This window comes from Thalassophryne amazonica, chromosome 6, assembly GCF_902500255.1.
Source record: "Thalassophryne amazonica chromosome 6, fThaAma1.1, whole genome shotgun sequence".
In the NCBI taxonomy this organism is placed as follows: domain Eukaryota; kingdom Metazoa; phylum Chordata; class Actinopteri; order Batrachoidiformes; family Batrachoididae; genus Thalassophryne; species Thalassophryne amazonica.
The window spans coordinates 13,553,319-13,570,317 of record NC_047108.1 but is presented as its reverse complement, the minus strand read 5'-3'; positions in this window follow the sequence as shown (position 1 = coordinate 13,570,317).

Below are 16,999 nucleotides of genomic sequence, written 5' to 3'. Positions count from 1 at the left end.
CAGATGCTTAAATGTACAACAACAGTCTGTTAACGCTGATAGTCAACACAGTTTTATTTTCTGTCTCTGTCCCACATTACTTTCCTCCCTCCATCCCTCATCCCTTCTTTATTGTCTTGTTTCAGAAAATGGATGATTCAGTTTTCCCGGAAGCCTCCGTGATGACCATTAATTCCATTTGGACCTCATTCTTTCCTTCATCCATCCTCTACTTTTCTTCATATCTCTTCATTTTTTAATCACCGCAGTTGCTGAGAGGTCACTCAGGAACAGAACCATAATCGTCTCGTCTGTCCGTCTGTCCACCCCGGTTTCTGTAATTCCATAACAAGCCGTCCTGTTGGGCAGAAAGCTCCACTGAGATTATTAGAATGTTCTTAATGGGAAGGCAAGGAGGATGAGTGTTTTGCAGTTCTGGCCCAGTTTCAAAAAGTCCTCTTCCTCTGGGAAATCTGGATGGAGATTCCAAATTCTGACTCCATTAATTTTAATGGTAGAAATTCAAATTGATCCAGTTGGAACCTAAAGAGGAGTAACTGACAAACGGACTAACGGATGGATGACACCGGATCAGGAAGTGAGCTCGGGTCAACTCTGGGAGCATGTCCTGCTGCTACCCTCTGCTGTATCCACAACACCACAGAACTGCCTTGGGTCCTGGATGGCAGCCACCCAGGCAGACAAGTGGTCCATTCCCACATCTCTAAAATAGCCATTCATCTCGCACAGCCAGGTTAAACATGGGTGTGTCCATGGCCTTCTCCAGCAACACTGGGGTCCTGAACACTCAGACATCTGAGTGCTGCATCAGGTACAGACAAACGGGACACATGGCCAAAGTGTCGGAGCTGACGCTACCTCACAATGCAGCTGACCCTCCTCATCGAAGTCTCTTTTAGTAACTGCTTGTTTGATAGAAAGTCACTCCAGTGGTACCCAAGGATCCTCTGAAGAGGCCCAGTACCAAAGACATCCAGTCGTCACTGGTTGGCATCCAAGTCTCACAACCATACAGCAAGACAGGCAGCACCAGGACCCTAAAGACTTGGACCTTCATTTTCCTGCAAAGATGTTGGCATCGCCAAACACCTCTGTCCAACGACTTCATGACTCCATAAGCTCTTTCGGGTGCCTCTCAAAGGCAGACGACCCAGAGACATGAATGTCACTGCCGAGTTCTACCACATGCAGATACACCTCTGATGACTGAGTCCAGGAAGTTGTTAGAAGCCTGAATGTTAGTCTGGATCCAGGACAATCTCCAACCCAGACACTCTGATTCCTCACTCGGTTTCACAAGTGCTGCAATCCAAGTATCCATTGATTCTGCAAGCATCACAGCATCGTCCGAGAAGTCAAGGTCAGTAAACCTTTCCTTGCCAACAAAAGCAGCCAAGTCACTGTTTTCCAGTAACTTGGGTGCTGACGTGAGCTCCACTGATGATTTTAAAATTGTAGAATCTTTAATTTCTACAATTAGAACCCAAGACCTGTGGTAGCTTGGACATGGTAAAAAATAAACCATGTTTGGCCTTTGACCTTATACGTCACTTTCAAAATATTTCTTTCAGCTGTAACGAGCAGTAATTCAATCAATCAATCAATCAATTTTTTTATATAGCACCAAATCACAACAAACAGTTGCCCCAAGGCACTTTATATTGTAAGGCAAGGCCATACAATAATTATGTAAAACCCCAACGGTCAAAACGACCCCCTGTGAGCAAGCACTTGGCTACAGTGGGAAGGAAAAACTCCCTTTTAACAGGAAGAAACCTCCAGCAGAACCAGGCTCAGGGAGGGGCAGTCTTCTGCTGGGACTGGTTGGGGCTGAGGGAGAGAACCAGGAAAAAGACATGCTGTGGAGGGGAGCAGAGATCGATCACTAATGATTAAATGCAGAGTGGTGCATACAGAGCAAAAATTTAATGTGTCCTCTTTGACTTTCTAATGACCTTCAAAGTATGAAAATGTAAATCTGGCCTTAAATATATCAAAACAATCAATTAAAAAAAAATACAGTTCAGGCTTGAAATAACCCAGTCTGAAGAAGCAAAACCTAAAAAACTTTGAAAACAAAAAGTTCCAATTCTTTTTTTTTTTTGTGTTGTTATTGTGAAATTGTTTAGTCAAGTTCACTATGCTTTGGTGCTTGTTGGAATTTTGAGATTTGCAGCATACATTTTTGAAAAGGAATACAACAACCAATAAAAAAAAACAAAAAACTGATGATTAGATTTTTTCCTGGAAGCCACCATGGTGGCCATATTTGATTTGTAAAAATGGCAGCTTAATAATGACAGTTTTACAATATCTCTGCTAGTGGATGATCTTGGTGATCCAGTAGATGATTCTAGAGGCTAAATACATATTTTCATGACTAAGAAATCCAATGGTGCCAATTGCAAAAAATGTGTATGTGGGCAAATTTACATTTATTGGTGAACATCTAATACTTTGCCCATATCTACATTTTTGGAATTCCTACATTTTTGGATTTCCTGCCTCTGAAAATATGTTTTTATGTATCTACTGGAATCAAGATCCTAAGTCATCTCATAGCTGAGATACTGTGAAACTCAAAACAAACAAACATATCCAAGATGGCTTCCAGCATAATGGCATCTTCAGTTTACTGATTGCCAACTGTTGCAGGTCTCAAAAATGTAGAATGTCAGTAACCTCCACAAAATTCCAAAAAAATTACACAATGAGCCTGCCCGTTTGTCTACAGTAAATGTAAAGGAAAAACTTTGAGGAAAATGCTCCAAAAAGTACTTCAAACATAATTCCTCCTTACTGCAAATTGAGTTTTATCCTGTAAAAAGCTGTTTATGAATTTAAGACTTTGAGTGCACGGGGTAGAGATCAGCGCTCTGATGCCTCTCATTTGTTCAGGTTTTTTTGGTTGTTTGATCCAAAATGACCTTAATGATACCCCTGTGTCTGCCAAACGTTAGCCATCATGCAAACAGACACATAACTGTACACTCTGAACGGCACAGGACCATAAATTCCCAAAGTGTCATTTTAAAAATTGTACTTGAGTCGACCCAAACTTTACGCTGACCTTTGCTCTGCATGTTAAACTGTGACCTTCGGTCCTGTGGACGCACACGTGTCAAAACAACATTTATCACCTCTGAAACGGTGCCTATTCCCTCAGCACGCTCTTCATTCTTTTCATCCCTCTTTTCTTCCCTTGTGGTTTCATTTCATTTTTCACCCTTTTTCCTCCCTTCACTCCCCTGTTGTCTCACCTCATTCTTTAATTTGGCAACACACCGCTGGTGAGAAACGTATTTCTTATTGTAAGACACACATTTTCTCCTATTTTACTTAGCGTACGTAAGGAAAGTCAAGTTTTCATGTAAATAAGTATTTACTGTTCTTGAACTGATTTATGAGGCTGACTGGTGTGTGCTCACAACTTAACTATTCTGATTTTAACCATCAACTCAACAGTTAGGTCCATAAGTATTTGGACAATAACCGTTTTTGTAATTAATCAAGATGTGTCAACTTACAGCTTTAATTTAAGAAGTTTAACAAAAATATCACATTATAGATATTTTCTTGCAAAGTTCTCCATTTTCAGAGGCCATAAGTATTTGGACAGATCTATCCATCTTGCTGAACTTAATGAACCTTATGTACCATGTCTTATGGTCACAGGCTGTGTTAACCCCCAAAACATGAATTAGCTGCAAATCATGAATGATCCGCAAACCGTTAATTGTAAAATGTGAATACTGAAAAAATATCTCACAAAATGTGAACAGGGGTCTCACAAAACTTGAACACGGGTCTCGCAAAATGTGAATATCATTCATGATGTATATATATTTTATCAGTCTAACAAGTTTACGTATTTCAGTTTACCGATCAATTACTGCAGGAAATCTTGATCGCAAATCCTATCACCGCAAAAAATATTTTTTAATGTGTTTTTATAATTTAAATTTTAATTTTTTTTGGGGGGGGGGTCACTACAGCCTACAGGTTGGGAGGTGATACGAGCAGCTCTCGCTTCTTGTGTCAGGCGCCGGCCCCACTGGGTGTGTCCCGCTCCGGGGACAGTGTCAGTTGAGGAGTTTGACTGGGACGGTCCACCTGTCAAACCCACAGAGGACAGAACCCTCCCGCTCTGGTAAACGGCTCAATAATCTTAAGAGAAATGTTGTAGGAAAACAAAAAAAAAACTAGTTTCTAACCTCAGGAAAGTAGACAACGAGCTACAACCTTATTTTGATCCATGTGAGCTGTCCTCTGAGCTGAAAAAATAACACTGACCCGAACGAGCGGATGACAGAAAAACAGAAGCGTTGGGACTGTCTACAAAGTGCAAAAAGAAGACACCAGAAAAATATTCAGTAAATTTATGTGTAGTGTCACCAAATTTACTGCACACATCAGTGGTCTCCTGCTGGTTATAATACAGCACTCAGTTTGTAAAATGTGAAAAATTTAATTTTAGTGAATTAGTGAATTTTATTGCATTTTATGACTCATTTTAATGATAAAAAAAAATCACTAAAATTGTGTCACTACACTGTATAACATTGATGTTATTGAAAATTTAAACAATGAAAAATTCTCCAAAGTTTTTCACAATGACATTTTTACAAACTGAGTGGTGAGGTATTTTTTCAGTATTCATGTTTTTGCAATTAATGGTTTGCGTATAATTCACGATTTGCAGCTGATTCACGCAGGGCCGGCCCAAGCCTTGATGGGGCCTTAAGCAGAATTTCATTTGGGGGCCCCCTACATCACCTCAGCACCAGATGCCTCATTATTCCATAGGCTACACTGGTATGTGTGTAACGTACCCACAATCATTAGCATTATTTATAATTATCTTACATCATACAGGTGTCATTCTTGTTTTTAACCTTAAAGGGGTAGCAAACTCATAAATATGTTTTAATTAACTTCTACATACAGAGTGATGTATAAATATGGCTCATTAATTTAACTATTTGAAAGTAACATCTGCAGGCAGGAGACTGCATTTATAGTAAACATGTTAAATAGTTTAATTTCTTTCAGATGTGCAATGGTGTGCAAAATGTTCAATATCCAAATACAAAATAGAATCAAATGACATTCACATCATCTTACAGAAAAATAAAGTTGTAATCAAAATTAACTACTTAAATAATAAATAGAATACTTAAATAATCTCCAAAATGAACATATAAATCCACAACATAACAGCAATGTGTGTGCATAGCAATGCACAAACATTGCACTGGGGGCTATTGCTTTAACTTTGGCCTGCAAACCACTGAGAGCTGAGCTACTTTTCCCCACCTTTTGCACCAAATTAATCTGAGGAGTTGATCTGCCCTGCTGTTTAACTCTAAGTTTTTCTTCGTAAGAAAGACTATCAAATGGCTTCGCCAAAATCCGGTCCACAACATTCAAATTGTCTGCCATTATGTGCAGCTTGCTACCTAGCTAGTTCGCTAGCTGGGACTGGCGGGAAGCTAGTGTGAAGTGTGTCCGCCTGTGAGTGCTTTGTGACGGTGGAGGAGCTCAGCAGCACCCGCTGCTCGGTAGGGACAGAAATTGCGATAGAAGTCAGAAAGAGTGATAGAAGTCAGTCTCCAAACACAAGCAGCTACAAAAACCCCCCCAAAAAACACCAGAAATAGAAGCTCGATTTGTCGCTAGTCGTTTTTAACAAAGAAAATGCCGCTAAGAGGATTAGGAAAGTTTCCAGTTCAACTCAGAACAGAATGAAAATTAAAAAATGCTCCCACGGATGTTTACGAGGTCTATTAGAAAAGTATCCGACCTTATTATTTTTTTCGAAAACCATATGGATTTGAATCACGTGTGATTACATCAGACATGCTTGAACCCTCGTGGGCATGCGAGAGTTTTTTCACGCCTGTCGGTTACATCATTCTCCTGTGGGCAGTCTCTGAGTGAGGAGTCGCCCACCCTCTCGTCGTTTTTTCATTGTTTAGGAATGGTTCAGAGACTGCTGCTTTGTTTGATCAAAATTTTTTCAAAACTATAAGGCACAACTGAGTGGACACCATTCGATAAATTCAGCTGGTTTTCGGTAAAAATTTTAATGGCTGATGAGAGATTTTGGCCTGGTAGTGTCGCCGTAAGGATGGCCACGGCGCCTGACGGCGATCTGCACTTCGAGGCGGCAGCGTCTCCCCGTTTCAAGTTGAAAACTTCCACATTTCAGGCTCTGTTGACCCAGGAAGTCGTCAGAGAACAGAGAACTTGAAAGCCATCAAAAGCCGCCTGAATTTTACAAATGGTTTTCAACACGGAGGTGTTTTTCCTGTCGCGCACGTCTTTCATTACAAAATGTCCTTAAACAGTGGAATGTCCGCATAAAGTCCTCATGCCGGCCTCTTCTGAATCTTCTCTGTTCTCTCACAACATCCTGGGTGAATTAAGCCTTAAATTAGGATGTTTTCAGGTCGAAACAGGCCGACGACGGCGCCTGGAAGCGCTGCACGACGTCCCGCTCCGTGGGAAGTCCTTACAGCGACAGAAACACCCCATAATCTCTCATCAGCCGTTAAACTTTTCACCGAAAACCAGCTTAATTTCTCGAATAGTGTCCACTCGGATATTCCTCACAGATCCAGAAAAAATTTTGATAAAGCAACGCGCGCCGTCTCGAGCAGCGTGTGAAACAAAGAAATTCAGCCGAGAGGGCGGGACCACATCTCACTCAAGGCCTGCCCACAGGGAAATGACGTCACCGACACGCGTGAAAAAATTCACGCATGCACACGAGGGTTCAAGCATGATTGGTGTAATCGCACGTCATTCAAATCCATATAGTTTTTTAAAAATATAAAAAGGTAGGATACTTTTCTGATAGACCTTGTACGCCAAAAGATCGCTGATTCGCTCATTTCGCTGTCAATCAAAAAGGGATTCAGCCTCAGACAGATCATCCAATCATCATGCAGAAGCTGAGCGTCCGGGCCAGCCGAGGCCAGCCCACTGCCCCATAGACCCCCAGACACGCTGAGCGTCCGATGGGCGGGACAAAGCCCAGCATTTATCCAATGACTCGTCTCGTTTCGCTGCACTCTTTGTGTCGTTATTGAAGTCTGTGGACGCTGTTTAAAGCACTGTGAAGCTGCGGGTTTGAGTGAGAGGAAAGCCGCGTCGTTCCCAGTGATAAGAAGCTGATTCTGAACAAAAGTTGAGCGCGTTGTAGCGCATATTTAGTCAATGACATGTACACACAACAGTATATATTTGATCACTTATTTTTTTGAATTTTAGGGGAAGCTGAGCTTCCCTTGCAGTCAGAGCAATCGCCTCTGACTTTAAGACACCTAAAGCACTTTACACTAAACGAACGGAGCATTTCGCAAATAATAACAAAAATTGTAATATTGGACATGCAAACCTACCTTTGTCTTGTTGTTTTTTCTCGTCTTCCAACTTCTTCTTTTTTCTTTTCTCCGCTCCAGAGGGATAATTTCTTTTCTGAGACATGACTTGCACTCACTTCATTCCTCACGATTACAGTCACTTGCCCAGTTCTGGATCACTGCTGTAGTTTTTGCTCCGCCGTTTCTCATAATCAGCACGAATAAGCTAATACTTGGTACCAATGGAAAGATTGATGTTTTGTCTACAAATGACCACAAGCTCGACCGGATCCAGCCGTCCTTGTGATCAGCAGAGGAATCAAAACATCCCGGTGTCTGCGGTGTGCATGTTTTTTCTGACTCACTCATTCCTGCAAATTTTAAAGTAATGATCTCTAAAACGTAGCAAAGGTGAGTTAACCATTCTGTGTTTTTGGTTCTAGAGTGGGAAAATACTTACTTGGGTAGAAAATGTCAGTGTGTTATGTCTTGCTGTTTAATTGCTGCGCGCATTTATCTCTGACGCGAAAAGTTGCCGGTTGTGGATCACTGAAGCAGCAGCCTCGTGTCTGTAGTTGTGAGTCTTGTGGACTTTGGGGGTCATCTCAACATCACGAATGGGCATGAATGTGAGGGCTTTTACTTTATAATTCGGGAGAAATCTCACCTCCACACTTCATTTTTTGCTCGTAAAAACGTATAACGGCGCCTTTCGAAACTAAGTAAATTCTCATTTAATAAGTATAATTTATATCATTTTGTGTTCAAAACACATTCTCGGGCACAGTGTGTATCATTCTGCAGTAGAAGGGCTCCAGCCAGAGGCCAGGAATGACCCCAAAGGGACACAGTGTGTCGTGATCCGGAACTGGCAAAAGTGATCCATTTCTGGCAAATGTTTGCGCCACACATAATGTGGCTTCACACTTTAAGTAGAAGCGCTACTCCACCCAGACTTTTTCAGCTACAAAATAACATCCAAATGTCCAATACAACAATACACAATAAAGGACATTCAGTTGCATAATGGCTCCGTATAGCGGGACTTTAAAAAAGGTGATCTGGAACTGAGAAACCGTCTGTAGTCATCGACCACCTGACCCAAGCGGTGCATTTAAATTTGCGCAGCGGTGGCAGCAGCCAACAGGAGGCATCAATTAACCTAGTATTTTGTCAAAATGAATTTATTTTTTTCCGGTGTAATACAATTACGTTTAAATTATTCAATATTATTTTAATTTCATGTATATATTTACTTTTTTATCACACCGTCTCGGTGCTCTCGGGGCCCCCTGGTGGCGTGGAGGCTCTAAGCGACTGCGTAGTTGGCGTATGCCTTGGGCCGGCTCTGGATTCACGTTTTGGAGCTTAACAGGCTGTGCGGTTGATTAGTGTTGTCAAGATTATAACGAAGTCCACAGGTTTCAAAGCTTTTGCCTGTGTGGAATGGTCTGCCTGTTGGTGTTCAAAAGTCCACTTTAGCTGAATGGTTACAGGCTCATCTTCAAACCTGCAGTCATAGTCACTATGATTGACACCCTTAATTTTCAAGTGCATAATTCAAGTAAAGTATTTGGATAATCTTTATAAAGAAATGCAAACAAACCAATTTTGTACAATGAAACTTTTTAAAAAATTCCAAAGTTATTGTTTTCTTTGTATTTCCTCTGGAGATATTTTGAATTATGTACTTGAAAATCGTGGGTGCCAATAATTTTGGTGTTGACTGTATTTTCTGTTCTTCTGTCTATAATTAGTTTAAGCTTCGATCTAATGTAATTATGTCTGCTGGACTGTATGTTTTATTTGCATTTCACACTCAATTTGAATTGTTATGGATCCAGATTTTATTGTTCTGTCATGATGTTTTATTATGAAGATCACTTTATAATTTTTTTCTACTTGAAAGTGCAATAAAATAAACAAATGTTTTTTTTTCCCTTTTCTGTAAATGTAAATGTGTCATCTTTATTCACACATTAGTATATGGTACAAGTACAGATAAAATAAAATACACATAAAGTTATTAATATAAAAAGGAAACATCAGAGAACAAAAATCAAGCATATAAAATGTACTATGTCTACAACATCAAAAAAAGAAAAAAAAAAGAAAATCAAAATTCTCACAGAAGCAAAAAGCACCTGACATGAATCAAGTCTTTTTTAAACAAGTCATCAGTTTTATATCTAGTTTTCTTCTGATAAGTTAGCTGATGAATACACCAATCCATCAATTTTTAAAAAATACAAAGTCTGGTAAATGTGTCTGACTGAGAGGCTGTGCAAGAAGGAAACTTGTGAGAGAAGCCACCAAGACACCGGGATACCTCTGAAAGGTGTTCTAGGCTTCTGTGGTTGTGACTGGAGAAACTGTGCGACCTCTGTGTGTTACATCACCATTTATCCAGCTTCATGGTGTTACAAAGGAAACGTTTCGTTAAAAAATGATGGACATTTTCACCGACAGGTTGCCTGAACGCACATGGGAGACTTGAGCCTAGAGTTGACCTGTGTGTGTTGTGTTGCCTTGGTGTTTGCTCTGCTCTGCTCCCCCCCTTTCTGTTTCTCCAGGTGTCGTGTCACGGAGCTGATTTTCCTCACCTGTCTACAATCAACTCACCTGCTTCTGAGCCTTGGTTCAGTCACTCCACCTTCACCAGAAACTCAATTATCACTCTGTGGTAACCTGGCCTCCCTATCTGTTTGATGTCATGTACATGTTTGCTCTTGTCTTTTCTGATTTGTCTTTATTTCTTTGTTCCCAGCATTCCAGTCTCCCGTCAGCTCTGTGGGTGGCCACCCTGTTCCGGTTTTCTGCCACGCCACCGGTTCTGGTCCAGTCTGTATCTCCAGCTACATGCCAAATTTACTTAAATTGTCATCCAATAAGCTGTCACGTTACAGCTCCCTGCTTTTTGGGTCCAATTTCGGTTCAGTCGGCTCGTCTGTAACAGTCTCCGTTCCACTCCCCCTTGACGCTGTGACTGATGGTTCAACTGTAAAAAGATGCTCAGTGCACAGTCAGGCAACAAAGAGTTAAACTCAAAGGAACAGTTAGCGTGAAGCTATCCATTAAAATGTCATTAACCAGATTCATATGTCATGATCTGGACTCGATACATTTACTGCCAGGAAGGTCAGTTTTCAGTTTCCGCTGATATTTCTCTCTCTCTCTCTCTCTCTCTCTCTCTCTCTCTCTCTCTCTCTCTCTCTCTCTCTCTCTCTCTCTTCCAAACACTTCATCCACTGCAGACCTTCATCTTCTCCATTTCCTCTCCATCTGTTCTTTTGATGTGGGAAGCTGAATGATGTTAAAATGGAAAAACCGACGTGTTGTAGAAGAACAGGGTTGCGGCACCTCTAAAATGATCTCACACAGCTTCAGTCTCTTCACCTGACCCTGTATTAAACACCATTTCCAAATCATTTTAAATCATTGAGCATTTCTCTTTCTTCCTGGTCTTTTCATCTGGGGTTGGATCTCAGATTTGTGGCAGAGGTCACATATGTTACAGTTGAGTATTCAGGTTAGGACCAACTTCAGCAAAATCAAATGACCCCGCCATTCATCACATCCTTTATCACTCCACGCTTGATCTTTGGAGTTGTGTTTTTGCACTGATTTACAAAATTCCTTACTTTAGTTTCCCACAGTGGCATTTTGTATCGTCTAAATTGAGAATTTGTTTCACATTATATGTGTGTGTGTGTGTTTATAGGAGGCAGTGGCATTTCGTGTCATTCTGGTGTCCCAGGCAACATCTAACTAGTTATATCTATGCAGTGGGCCCACCACAAAAAAAGTTTAATTTTCTCTTTTCTCTTGCAGGTTGCACCCAAGGCAACTGCCTTAGTTGCTTATGCCTACAAATATCTCTCAAAGAAGGCTTGTTCACCACCAGATGTGTAAGAGGTGAGAGGAGAAACTAATCCTACCTCTCTACGGTGCATCCAGAAAGTATTCACAGCGCTTCACGATTTCCACATTTTGTTATGGTACAGCCTTATTCCAAAATGGAGTAAGTTCATTTTTTCCCTCAAAGTTCGACACACAACACCCCATAATGACAACATGAAAAAAGGTTTTTGAAATTTTTTAAAAATAAAACACTAAGAAACCACGTGTACATAAGTATTCACACCCTTTGATCAAATACTTTGTTGATGCACCTTTGTCAGCAACTACAGCTTCAGGTCTTCTTGAATGTGATGCCACAACCTTGGTGCACCTATCTTTGGGCAGTTTTGTCTATTCCTCTTTGCAGCACCTTTCAAACTCCATCAGGTTGGATGGGGAGCGTCGGTGCACAGATATTTTCAGATCTCTCCAGAGATGTTCAATCAGATTCAGGTCTGGGCTCTGGCTGGACCACTCAAGGACATTCACAGAGTTGTCCTGAAGCCACTCCTTTGATATCTTGGCTGTGTGCTTAGGATCATTGTCCTGCTGAAAGATGAACCATCACCCCAGTCTGAGGTCAAGAGCACTCTGGAGCAGGTTTTTTTTTTTTTTTATCCAGGATGTCTCTGTACATTGCTGCCTTCATCTTTCCCTCAATCCTGACTAGTCTCCCAGTTCCTGCTGCTGAAAAACATCCCCACAGCATGATGCTGCCATGACTACGCTTTATTGTAGGGATGGTGCCTGGTTTCCTCCAAACATGACGCCTGGCATTCACACCAAAGAGTTCAATCTTTGTCTCATCAGACCAGAGAATTTTGTTTCTCATGGTCTGAGAGTCCTTCAGGTGCCTTTTGTCAAACTCCAGGTGGACTGCAATGTGCCTTTTTCTAAGGAGTGGCTTCCGTCTGGCTACTCTACCATACAAGCCTGATTGGTGGATTGCTGCAGAGATGGTTGTCCTTCTGGAAGGTTCTCCTCTCCACAGAGGAATGCTGGAGTTCTGACAGAGTGACCATCTGGCTCTTGGTCACCTAGCTGACTAAAGGCCTGGTCCTACTTGGGAGGGGATTAATTACGCATGAATTGTGTGTACAAATTTGGGCTTTCGTTGTCATCCGCAACAAAAGTGGCCAAAAATGACAGATGTCTCAGTATGAATTAGGGATATATTAATAATGTACAGCGAATATATGACAAACAGTCACGGATGTATAACGTATGTATTGAGCAAACGGATCAGACGCAATATGATTATCACAGAGGTATTACAGATGTATTGACAGTGCATTGTGCACGTGTTGCGCATGCATGGCATCTGCACTGCGGTCATAAATGAAGGGCACTCAGACCTTTTGGCATCACTATTCACACAAACACCACAGCCTCTGGAGCAATTGCTGGACTTGGACAAGTTGATTGGAGTAAACAAGCAGTGAACAGAGCGAGTGGTGACGTCAGCAGATTGCAGCAGAGCGCAGCTCGTCGGAACGATTATAACAAGAAGTTAAATCTGTTATAAACATAGAAATAGATACTGTAACAGCTGCAGACGAAGGAAAAAACATGCAACTGTTTTATCAAGCCTCGACAATGTAAACAAGTCAAATAATTACCTTTTTAGACGACTCAAAATGCTTCCTGCAGCTTGTTAGGCGCATGCGTGCACGTGCGTGCAAACGGCTCGGGCTGCAGCCTCCTCTGTGATTCAGGAAGTGATTAGAGCTGTGTTCAATGGTGAATTTGCAGAAAACATGATTAATCCACCACAAAATAATAATTTTACATACGCAGCGTGCGCGGCAGCCAGTAGAACAAAGATTGGCATCCAGCTGTGAACACAGCGGGTGGGATCATCAGGACACAGGTCATGCTGCTGCGTGAAGCAAAACATGCTCGTGTCGTTGCACCTTTATGTTGTTGGATGGTGTTTTTGGGGATCCATAACTACATCTGTACACTTCCACAGCTGGACTGGCACTGACTGGCAGGTATGTCGATGTCTGCCATGGTACTTTGGGGTTACGTGACATGTTTGTTATGCATTCGCAAATTGTCCGTAAATCAGATGCAAAGCTGACGTAATACAATGACTTTATTTGTGGCCACTCTGTATGCAGTCACTACATCTTATTTTAGTTTGTGATGTGGATGTGATAGGCACGCAATATATCCGTTTTACATACTGTCGCAGTCTGCTGCCAAGCCGCAATGCCCCATCAGTTCCAGATAACGGCGGATATACAGAGCATAGATTGAGTATGTAAGGCGAATGTCATTCGCAGCCAAAATTTTGTGCAGCTCAAAAATCCTGGCAATGGAAAAACGTGCCTCTGAGGATAACTGCGGACGTGTGCGGTTGTCAGCCGACTCATACAAGCATGTTTCACGGATATTGCGGACATTTAGCGAATATGAACCAATTCTGTGCGCAATTCATACACAAATCATCCTAAACGCCAGTGGGAACAGGTCTTAATACCCTTCTCCCTGATCACTCAGTTTAGACAGGCAGCCAGCTCTAGGAAGAGTCCTGCTGGATCCAAGAGAAAGAGGCCACTGTGCTCATTGGGACCTTCAAAGCAGCAGAAATGTTTCTGTACCCTTCCCCAGATTTGTGCATCAAGACAATCCTGTCTTGGAGGTCTACAGACAATTCCTTTGACTTCATGCTTGGTTTGTGCTCTGACATGTACTGTCAACTGTGGGACCTTATATGTAGACAGGTGTGTGTCTTTCCAAATCATGTCCAATCAACTGAATTAAGCTGTAGAATTAACCTGTAGAAACATCTGAAGGATGATCAGTGGAAACATGATGCATTTGAGGTCAATTTTGATCTTCATGGAAAAGGCTGTGAATTCTTTTGTACATGTGATTTCTTTGTATTATTATTATTATTATTATTATTTTTTTTTTTTTAATAAATTTGCAAAAATCTCTTTAAAAATCACATTGTCATTATGGGGTATTGTGTGTAGAATTTTGAGGAAAAAAATAATTTCATCCATTTTGGAAAAGGCTGTAACATAACAAAATGTGGAAAAAGTGAAGCACTGTGAAAACGTTCTGAATGCACTGTATATCAGCAGGCTAAAACAGATAAGTTGACTGATACATGAGTGCACTGCACCGTGCATGATGGCACACACTGACCGAATGTCCCTATTTCAAGGCCTCTCATGTCCCACTGACTTTGTACAGCTGAATTAAATTAAATTAGAGAAGCCACATCAAAAGATGTGGATCCGAAACTTAAAAACTTAAACAAAACTTAAACAACCTTTTTTTCCACACTGTCATGGGGTACTGTGTGTAGAATTACTTTCTGGATGCACAATATGTTCCTTCATGATTATCAAGTCCAGTCTACTTTCAAACAGTGCAACTGCGCCAACATGGAGGCTACATCCAAATTCTCATAATAGCTTACTACAAAGTAGGCAAAAACCAGTATATCACAATCCTTAGGGTGTCTGAATACTCTGTGTGCATTTTGGAGAAATCGAACAGTGTACCAACATTCAAAGTTTCCGATAATCTGCTCAACTCATACCAGATCCCAGCTTTGGGTCCACTGCACTCAGGCTTCCTACCTGTTGAATATGCTCAACTCGGACCAGATCCCAGCTTGGGGTCCACTGCAGTCAGGCTTCCAACCTGTTGATCAAAGAAGGTTCTCAGTCACCGAGGTAAGAAATATCTGGAAGTTTACATGACAACAACTGGATTTCAGCTTTCTTTTTGTTCTCCCAGATGTTTCACCACTTATTCAAGAGGCTTCTTCACTTTTAAAAGGTAAGGTGGAGTGATCTGACCTCCGTCCACTGTAAAACAAGAGGTTACACATTCTCTCCTGAGATTTTGAAAGTCTAACTGTAGTGTAGATGGATTTGTTGTTCTTTTTAATCAAAGACAATAATGTCTTGAGTGAGACAAGACTAAGGGCCCTTTCACACATAGAATGAATAAGTACAAATCAGGGCGAATTATGGTGGAACAGCTCATATGAGCGAACCACATCAAGCTGACGAGCAGGCAAGAACGATCCCACTGCGATGGTTTTGTGCACGCAACAGTGTCGTGCACGCTTGTGCAACTCAACTACACATGAGAAAGTTTTTTTGACCGTTCTTGTTATAGAAAGAAACCACATCTCCCTAACCAGGCAGAGTTGTGATGTCATCACGCATGCACTTAAGCGCTGTCTAGTGGAATCTTAAAAATTCTCCGTTACAATTTAACAGATTTTTCAGCTTTACAAATGCCTTTTTCTTTTCTTTTTTTTTTTTTTTTACAAATGGCAAAAATGACATATTTTTCAAAAGCACACTTATTTGTAAACACCAACACACATTACATTGATTCATTTGTATTAGTTTTACATAGAATGAATTAGTCAACCATTCAGTATGCGTGGAGGCTAAATTTACCCATAATCCATTTGGGCATCTGTGTGTTAATGTTCAAATCTTCAGAATTAGTGCATTATTTTAAAATGAACAGATATGTGTTATATATCACTTTGTACATTTTAAGAGTTTACATTAATGTAGTTATTCTACCTGGAATAATTTGATTTATAAATGAAAACCATAAGTCAAACCTGCTTTCCTTTTCAAGACCTCTGCCACATGGCTGGACCAGATTATGCTATCAAGTTAAATGATGCTTCCCTACAGCAGTGGGCAGGGTGCACAAAGACAAAAGTGCTGACTCATTGGTTGTGTTTGGGTTTGTGATTACCTTTGATTCTTTTAGAAGCTTTGGCGGTGTTTAAACTCAAAATAGGCTTGTTAGTAGCTGACAGCGTATGGGAGACAAAATTGAAAGCAGTTAGCTGTAGCTTCTGATAAATGTTTAGGCAGTTTAGCATTATAAAAGATAACTTTTCAGTTAGCTGATTAGCGGTTATCAAAGCTAACTTTTTGGTTAGCTGTGCCCACCACTGCTCTCAAGTGACTCTGCATGTTGCCTCAATGATCGCAAATAATGACATGTTTTTCACTCGCACAATTCAATCACAATGCACACTTGGTGTAAACGCAAATAACAGATCGAAATGAGACCAGCCAAGACTTGTGAGAGTTGACAACGTCATGGTCTTGTAGGTCTTATAAGGGTCTCAGTCTGGTCTAAATGGAGCATTAGAAGAATATCCCTGAACATAAATCAGTGACAATCAGAACAACACAGAGCGATGACGCTACTACTATTAAAGACAATGTAGCGACTTTCAAAGTCTTACCAACTCTCAAGGAGTAATGTGATGACGGCGACCTTCAGTCCCACGGCGTTGGAATGATGTGGTAAGGAACAACAGTTCTGGAGCAAGTCAAAGACAGAGACAGTGAATCATTTAAAAAACCTTCTATCTTCAATAAGCTTCAGGATTAGTGGTTTAAATCAAAGCTGACTGGGTCAAAACCTGCTGAAAGTAAAGAAATACAAAGCAGCGCTGTGTTCGCACAATAAATACAGAATCTCTGCCTCTTCAGTCATAAATCAGATAAACTAATTACTGATTTGGTATGCTGGAGTAAAATACCACAAAACATTTTCCAAACCGTTAACAAATTCCCCCAAAGACAGCAGCATGCCCAGAGAAGAATGATGGTGCTTCTGTGATGAATGTTTGAACTTAGACTATAAATCAGTGCAGGAGCATAGCTGCAGGCTTCGTGCTGCAGATAATAAGCAGCTCAGCAGCAGCAGGTCAGGACTTTTTA